Raw genomic sequence first — 9,216 nt, 5'->3', positions numbered from 1 at the left:
CCATGGTTCCCTTCACCCCTTGCATTGTCTGTGTCTATTTACATAGGCAGTTCAAAGCTGTGAAGGAACAGCTCGACTATTCATAATGCCATGAAGATCGTCGGTACTGACAAAAAGCCACTGGGGCAACTGCAATGCAGTAGTGTCTATGTACAGTAGTACACCCTTTAAAAAAAGATAGGAACTTTTAGCAAGTAGTACTTTGTTTAATTGTAGATATTACGCCGGCAATTGTTTAAGGTCCGAAAATGATTGGATAAAGCTTTCGGAGACCAGATGTGTGAAAGTTAGTGAATAAATCAGTGTAGACACTGTTTCTGATAGGCAATGTTTTTTTTTTGAGAAATAGGCAATGCTTTCTTGGAGTATGCGTTTTCTCCTAGTTTATGGTTGGTCCTGCCATGCCTAGAAAATTTCATTGTCAAGCACAGTTGAAGAGATAGCTGATGGATCACGCACTTCACAAATAATATGAGTATAAAAAACCATAAATTCAGTGCTGAATGCAACTTTCAGATGATGCTACATTTGGATAAATGGAAGTGTCTAATCTTAAACCAGCAATAACCACATGGTGTTAGCAGAGTTACCTTCCACTACGGCAGTTGTACGTGCACTCTGCAAATCTGAATAGATTTAGCTTCAAAAAGGGGTGCAAATTCAAGTACTTTAACACCAATAAGTTAGCTAGGTTCCTATATATATCATGGAGCACCAACAACTGATAATTTATTTATTTTCTTGCGAAGGCGACACCAACGAGTTTGACGGCATCTGATCACTCGAGTGTACTTACTGAAGAATTAATATCCATCAATAAACCACAAAGCAATTCACTCAACAAATTTAAGACGCCCAAATCCAGTTGCACTTTATCATCAGCCAATATTCAGAATCAACTTGTCTCTGATGCATGATTTCTTTCTCTCTTTTTTTGCAAAAGAATAAAATCATTATTGACTTGTTTCCTTCAGAGTAAAAGACAGCCTAGAGAATCAATAGTCTAAATTGCTGCTGCATACTGACAAGGAGGATGCATCAGTTGATCAGTGTGTGCAAGCATGAGTATGTCTGGAATCTCTGGCGCATTCAAACGGACCCAAGTGGCCAGCCACGAGGAGAACCATTTCGGCCACTGAAACAACACCCAATAACGGGAGGCAAACCTTATCAAGATCCAAGAACCGTCGCCCGACACCTTGGGCGCGCGTGCATTCGCCGGAGCCCAAGAGAGAACGACCGGCACTGGAAAGAATAATCGCCGAAATGCTGGCGCACGTTTGTTCAGACGACGATGCTATCCAATAGAACTTCAACTTGCAAAACAGCAAAAGCTTTGTTTCCCTTCTCACATGACCTGATGGCCCTTCCATGTTTCTCTGCAGTGTAGACACTGAACATTGCTGCCTTGTTTGTTTTTCATGGTGAAAGTGACACTTGATTTATTTCCATTGCTCGCAGCTACATGTACTGAAAATTTTATACACCAATGCACATGCTGGAAATTAAAACTGTTCATAAAGTCGTCAGAGCCAAGCGTGGCCCCACTTTCATAACGCTATCCGGGAGGTGCAACGCATGGATCTGACTTGCCGCTACTTTTTTCACGGGTTACCGTGGTTTGGTGTGGAGTCGAGTTGAGTTTGCAGCCGTATTGATGTCTCAATCCAACTGGTATTGTTGAGTCGAGTTCGAGTGAAGTTGTGTGGCTGTATTGATATCCCAATCCAACCGGTATGTGTTGTTGTTGTGCTTTATTGTTGTGCCCAATCGAAGTGTTATTTCTTCTTTTTTAATATAATCGGTAGCTCTCCTACCTGGTTTGTTAAAAAAAGAAATGAAAAATGTTCCTTTCAAAATAAAATAAAATTGCTCGTTGCTTTCAGACTGACCCCAGTACCCAACCATTAATTCAGGCACCACTGAAAGTCTGGAGCAAACAAAACCGGTGGCAAGATTCAACGACGATGGTCGTCCGGCAGCTAGCGCGCGCGTGCACTTGCCGGGGCGCAGAGAGAACGACTGCCACCGAAGTCTTGGACGCCGCCGGTCGATATGATGTGACTTCGCCGCCGTGTTGGCGACTCGATCACTCGTCGTCGTGATCTCACTGCTGCTGGTCGATCCATGCTTCGCTGCCTCCTCGATCCGCCGTGCCAAGTGCCCAAGTTGCAACAAGGAATCCGGATCTTTAGCATCTTTAATCCTTATTTTTCTCCAACCAAAGTTCGATCCGACGACACTGACTGACAATTTACCAAGATTCTCTTCGTCTTCTGAAGAATTGGCCACGCAAAACCTTTGCTCGTTAAGAACTCCCATCGCAGATTCACAGCGCGCTCACTCACGTGAGATTCTAATGTAATCGGAGGCTGCTGAACTGCAAGGATAGGGCATTCTGGGCCATCATCTCTGATCCAGGGTCCAGCGGCTGTTGCCGAGTGATGGAGCGACCGCCGGCTCGAGCAGTCGCGGCACGCATCATCGGAAAGTCACAGGACCAGTCAGCGTCACGTCCCAATTTGTACATGTGACCTTTTAAGATGAGCATCAATGCATATAGGGCAAGTAGAGGAAAGAAGTGGGTGGTACAGAGCTCACCGGACAGTGAGGGCTGTAGCATCACATGCTACTGTGTGCAATGGGCAGCAGCAGGCGCAGTGTCCTGCAACTAGCAGCGGCATGGTAGAGCACGCGCTTGCATCGGTAGTACTAGTCTGCTAGGCAGCTAGCCGGCTATGGGTATGAGCAGATTCCCTTTGCTGCAAACCTAGGAGAAGCTAACATCCATGAAGTGGTCAGCTGTCAGCTCGATCATAGGAGAGGACTTTGTGTGATGCGTTGGTAGGGTGGCAATGGCGGCTGACAAGTCCAAGAGCTAGCTACTTCTGATCGATGCATGGTTTGGCAACGGAATGACAGGGCAGAGGACGTGCCGCCCATCCATTAAGCATTGTTGATTTTTTTTCAACGAATTAAAAGTAGCAGTGCATTGTGCTAAGCTTGAGAGTCACAACTCAAGGTGCCAGCAAGGTCTCCTTGAGTCCTCCTGTCCTTGTGACCTCGCTTGCCTAGCTTAACGACGCAGGTATATATCACTAGCAAGGCCCAAGGCAGAGCACTGGATCTTTCTTTTTTTTTTTGAAAGGAAGAGAGCACTGGATCCAAAGCACGAAAAGATAGTTTTGAGGTGGCAAGTGGCGAGTCACATGACCTGTGCAGCAGCAGTGTTTAAGAACAGCAGTAATAACAAAAGAACATGGCGGCAGTACACTGGCAGTACTACCACCGCTACGGCTATCACAGGATTCACAGCGGCATGTGACCGTCTGGACAACCGGTCCTTTTTTCCCTTTCGGCATCGATTCAGCGAGAAAGTGCGTGTCCCGTCGCTCGGCATGTCAGCATGTCTCTATTCAAGTTTTTGTCACGGCATCCTTGGTCCCTTTGAGCTGTCAAAAAAAAAAAATCCTTGGTCCCTTTGCAGTAGCTCTCTGCCTGGGCCACGCAGCTCACCGGCAGGCGGTAGCTAGCGAACCACTGAACCCTTCAAGGCTTCAACTGTGTGTTGGGAATCGTAGGGTAGTCTGTTCGAGGTATCGGGCAAAGGAGAGCAAAAACCATGCCTGCCTACAGGTAGACCGTAGACGAGACGTGAGCTTTGCAGTGCAGTGCTTGCAGATCAAACGGGGGTGACAATAATTTTATTAATCCACCGCAACTTGGCGCTTAGCGTGCTGCTAATCGTGCTCGTTTCGTTAGATTAGACTTGCAATTGGCCCGCCCAACCCAAGTGGTCTTACAGAAGGAAAGGAACGAAGCTGAACCCAAGCGCTGCACATGTCGATTCGTCAGGAAGCGCCCGTGTTTCACTGCAGATTCTACGGCCCTCTTCTGAATGCGTGCGCAGGATCCTCCCCCGGCCGCTGCAAATGCTCCACAGCTTTCTTTCCTAACGAGGCTGGTTGTTCGCTCACCTGCCTCCTATTCTGTTTACCCAACACATGGAAACGAGTTGATGAGCCATCACATTCAGAAGAACTACTTGTTCGTGACCCAGCAGCTGCCTTGACTCCTTTGCAGCCAACAAAATGGAGAGGAGGACGGCCTGAACAGTGGATGCGAATGTATGGTCCGCACAAAGGACAAACTGCATTGCAGTGCCAGACATGATCAGGGAACAAAACTTCAGCTGCATCCTGCAATTCGTGTCGAAATCGACTGGACATGCCGTGACCGTGACAGGGCAAAGGATGGTATCTGTGCATCCTCTAGCACCACTCGGTCTGAGAAAATAGCAGCCCGTCTTCCTCCTCGCGCACTGAGCATCGCACCAGCCGACGCGCGCATCAGTGTGGTCAGCTCAGTTCCTGCACCTGGGTCTGGCAGGGGCTGGGGGTCTCCAATCCTGCACCGGGTCGCGCACCGCACTCTCTCGGAACGGGGCCCCTCCCTTCCGCCGCCCCGCTTCTCTTCTCCACCAGGACACCGAGGACCGGAAGCCTGTCCGCGACGACGAGGCAGCCGTCGCCGTCGCCGGGCGGGGCGGGGAGGGAAAGGCAGCAGCGATCGGGAAGAACGAGGAGGATTGCCGGCCGCAAAGGAGGGTTATTTTGTAAAATATCAGGTCAGAGTAGGGGGTTTTACGAAAATATTCGGATCGCGATTATTAATCTCGATCCAGATGAGGGGGTTTTGTGAACATTTCGTATAGGTATTTTTTTTATAAAACAAACCCTAGTTTGGGGAGGGGTTCTATGAAACAACGCCACGACCCCCACTGCCGGCTCCGGCCACCGCGAACCCCCGCCGACGCTCCGAGCAGACCACCTCCGTGCCCCCACAGGCCCGGAGCAGCCGCGCGGATTGATATTCCCAGATCCCCCGCATTCTGACGAGAACAAGGTAGGGCATCAGATGGATGCGGGCATGAACCATGACACAAGGCTAATTGTCTGAACCCTTCGTGTTGGTGGTGGGATTAACCTGATTATTTAGCAGTGCGGGCTTCAGTGGACACTCCAGCTCAACAGGTATCAGCATTCAGCCCGTTTGCAAGTTGTAGCCTAAAATCAGGCATTCTATTCAAATTTGGGCTTTTGAAGAGCACCATAAACATGGTTGAAACTGACAGCTCCTGAACCACCTGCACAATTTGACCTTCTTGATCACGAACATATCCCCGGCCTTCCTGAGTAAGATCCGTCAAAGTTGAATTTAATAAAATACGGAGGGCAATGGCTCCATCTAAGAGTTCAGTCAGTAGCACTCTAGCAGGCTTCTGAGGTGATGCATCAAAAAATATTTTTAAATCTGCATAGAGCTATTTAGAGTAAACTGAAAACCCACTAATTCAATTGCATTGTTTCTTTCCATCCACCAAAGCCATAACAAGGCAATGGCTTGCCTCGAGCTCGCACGCTCCTCAAGAGAGTGGACTCCTGAAGTAATATTTGCCATCTGAAAATACCATCCTCGACACATCTCACGGGAACCGGTCGTTCTCATGCCCCTTATTTCCAGACATTGGTATAGATCCAAAACTAACCTGAAGATCCTGCCGTAATCCACATCAATGGCTCCATGCTAATGGCACTGATGCCAGATAATGCAATGTTAACCGACCTAACTGAGATATGAAACAAGCACTGCTAGCACCGAATCGAATGCTTCTGTAACATAGTACAGACCAACGAAGTTGTGTGATTTATGCCCAATGGGATCGTGGATGGAGAGAGCTCACACTTGGGAAGGAGCATGGCTTACCTGCAACATGCGCATCAGTGTGGTCAGATTCAGCCCGCGCAAATGGGCAGCAATTTGGTCAGGCAGAGTTGGGGATCCTCGATCCTGGACTCGCCAACGATTAGGGGAGCAGGGGTTAGGGCGAGGGTCTGCTCACGAATTGCTCGGCGTGCCATGAGAGGTCTGCAGTACGTCGACGGGGCAGGTGGCGGCGAGGTAGGCCGGAGACGCCGTAGCCTGTAAGCGCCTCCTAAGCCTGGGCCCCTGCCGCCATCTTCCCGAACGGAACCTCTCCTCGTCTCCATTCAGCCGCGCCGAGTCTCTTCACCGCCGGGAGGAGACGGCCCAGGAGTAAAAGAAGCCTATCCGCAACGGCGAGACAGCCGTCGCCGTCGCCGTCCAGACGGGGAGCCATCAGGAACGGCAGGAGAGAGTGGGGATGATGCCAGGCGCAATGGTGGACTATTTTGAAACAAATAAGTGCCAGATAGGGGGCTATATATAAATATTTGAGGTTTGCATAGATATATTTTATATAAAACCCCCTAATTTGGATCGCGATTCGTAGTTGCGATCCAAAATAAGGGTTTATATGTAAATATTTGGATCGCGATTATTAATCGAGATCCAAATTAGGGGGCTTTATGAAAAACTTGCCACGACCTCGCCATGGCCGGCTCCGGCCACCGCGAACCCCACCCCGGCGCTCAGAGCGGACCGCCTCCGTGCCCCACCGGCCCGGAGCATCCGTGTGCCACATCCTCAGATCCCCCGCACTCAAACGAGAACAAGGAAGGAGACGAGATGGATACGGGCATGCGGCGGCGATCGAGCAGAGAGCCGTCGCCGTTCCCAATCCCGCTTACAGCTCGCGGCTCAGCGTCGCCCTCGTCGTCTGCTTCGCCTTCAAGCACGTCCTGTAAGCACGCCTCCTCAGTCCCCATCCATCCGGCGGTCCGGCCCCCTGTCTCCCGTACCCGTGTGTTGCTGATCTGCGGCCATTGCCAGCCAGCCACAAGCTCTGCCTGCCCATCCTTCAGCATCTAGTTGCCGAATTGCAGTTCTGCTGAAGCGATCATTGTAGTCCACTTGCTGTTCCGAGAACAAAAAATAAAATGATTCCTAATGCTTCTTTGCCAGTATCCCAACTAGAATTCTCATCATGTCGTCTGTCCAAGTCTGGAACTGTCAGCGATGATATTGCGCTGTTATAAGCAGAGCTGTTTCTGTCTTTGCTCCTTGCACATTTTGGACCATACAGATCCTACTATCCTAGGGGTATTTTAATTGACGAATTCTTACATGTTACCAGACGTGAAGACTGAAGTTGACTTTTACTACAAAGGGATATGAACTTCGAAATCGTTATTGTGGATGGTGGAAGTCAAGACCGCTGCAAAATAATTGCTGGAAGTGTACAGTGAAGATCGTGTTGTAGTTGTAGGTATCTTCAAAAACCTGCTTCTGTTCAGCTACTGTTAGCTCGGCTAAGGAAGCTAACATTTGGTGAGATTAGAATTCTCGTTTTAAGTTTTGAGTGAATTCTATTATAACATCATAATACCGCATGTTAACATGGATTAAAGCATGCTTCTCGAGAAGTTATTTGCTGGTCCCCATGGATGCCGGCCTATCTCGCCGTGTTTAAATTTCAACTAATGCTATAGAGAATTTTACTGATGTACAATATTACTTTGCCACCTTAGCTGCAAATAGATGAAACCTTATATGTTTCCAGTTTGCGGATTCTTGTGCAGAAGTCCTGATTTATCAGTAGTTCAGTACCTTATGCCCTTAAGCACATTGGTATGCTTGCATTGTTTATCAGTATACTGGAACATCTGAAAAATGTTTGTAGGACTTGCCTTCCCAGTTGGTATACATGATCCGGTTCTCACACGGCTTGCAGTTTCGTCAATCAAACATGTGAAAGTAGACCGATGAATCATTGAATTTATATGATAGTTATCCACAGCTAGAATCTTTATCATTCCAGCCAACGAACTGAACCAACCAGACATGATCCGCATAAAAAGGTCACAAGAAAGAAAAAAAATTAGTTGTGATTTATTCCAAATCAAATGGCACTTTTAATGCCATGGGGGTAGGGTTTGTGTACGTGCGTTCATAGGGGTGAGTGTGCGTGCATTGTGAGTGTCTGAGTTGTACTTTATAATCGCAAAAATAAATGGCACTTTTAATGGTAGGGCAAAAGAATTCATCCATGTCTTTAACCACCTCAAGATCTTCTTCAACATGGAAACGGTACAAAATTATATCATAAGCAGATCAATAGAGAAACAAAAAAGAGCTTGTCGAAATAGAGCCACAGCCTACAACAGAACATCACCCGACATCATATCACAGTATACACGCTAGAACTGAACATCTTCCTCCTTTGCATACACCACTTTGCACCAGGCCACATTCATAAACAGAAATAGAACAACCATACAAGAACTCAAACTGTGGACAATTATCTGAACCCTTCTGATTGGAAGTGGGATTAACCTGATCATTAGCAGGTGCTGGCTTCGGTGCGCGTTCAAGCTCTTTAGATATAAGTAAACAGCACCCAGTTAGCAGATATTAGACCTGAGAGGAACATCAAATGCAATTAGGCAAATATCCTTAATCAGTCCGACACTGTTTTTTGAGGTGAACCACAATGATTCCATTATGATAACAAGTTTGGCAATGCCGGAAAAGGCTGCACTAACAAATTCGGAGAGGTGGTGAGCCAGAGTACATTGAGCCTGTTTGGTTCCGATTAAAATCGGATTCTCGGTGGAGAACCGCGAGAATCCCGCCAAACGCTTCCAACGGAAGCTTGATTTTTTCCACCGTCGCTTCTCCGACAATCCAAAATACAACTAGCGCCCGATTTTTCTGGTCCGCCTCCTTCCCCTCGCTTCGCAGGAAAGCGACTCAGTTTGTTCACGGTCCTTGCGCCGCCGCCGCCCCCGCTCCCCGCTGCCGCCCCCGCGCGTCGCTGCGGCCCAGCCCCCGCTCGCTGCCGCCGGCCCCGCGCCCCCACGCGCCCCCACGCGCCGCCGCCGGCCCCGCGCCCCGGGCCCCCGCGCCCCGCTGCCGCCCCGCCCCCGCTCGCTGCCGCCGGCCCCGCGCCCCCACGCGCCCCATGCGCCGCCGCTGGCCCAGCGCCCCCACGCGCCCCCACGCGCCACCGCCGGCCCCGCGCCCCGGGCCCCCACGCCCCGCTGCCGCCCCTGCGCCCCGCGCCCCGCTGCCGCGCCCCGCGCCCCGGGCCCCCGCGCCGCCTCCCCCTTGCGCCGCCGCCACCCCCGCTCCCCGTTGCCGCCCCCGCGCGTCGCTGCGGCCCCGCCCCCGCCCCCGCTCGCTGCCGCCCGCGCCCAAGATTTTCTAGGTAAGATGCATTTCCTCTGTTTATTTTTTCCAACTTAGCCCAACGATTAATTTTTTTTCTGTGCCTTTTGACACTGATAATTTACA

The 9,216-nt window shown here is 49.7% G+C and overlaps 1 long non-coding RNA gene across 1 annotated transcript; it reads left to right on the top strand.

Moving 5' to 3' along the window:
• Nucleotides 1-6,389: 6,389 nt before the first annotated feature.
• LOC112897696 lies at nt 6,390-7,432 on the top strand. The gene is made up of 2 exons (XR_003229717.1): nt 6,390-6,664; nt 7,058-7,432. It is a non-coding gene; the product is annotated as an uncharacterized LOC112897696 (long non-coding RNA).
• Nucleotides 7,433-9,216: the final 1,784 nt, after the last annotated feature.

The sequence above is a fragment of the Panicum hallii genome, chromosome 6 (genome assembly GCF_002211085.1).
Source record: "Panicum hallii strain FIL2 chromosome 6, PHallii_v3.1, whole genome shotgun sequence".
Taxonomy (NCBI): domain Eukaryota; kingdom Viridiplantae; phylum Streptophyta; class Magnoliopsida; order Poales; family Poaceae; genus Panicum; species Panicum hallii.
The sequence above is the reverse complement of the archived record's forward strand: the minus strand, read 5'-3'. Positions and strand labels throughout refer to the sequence as shown.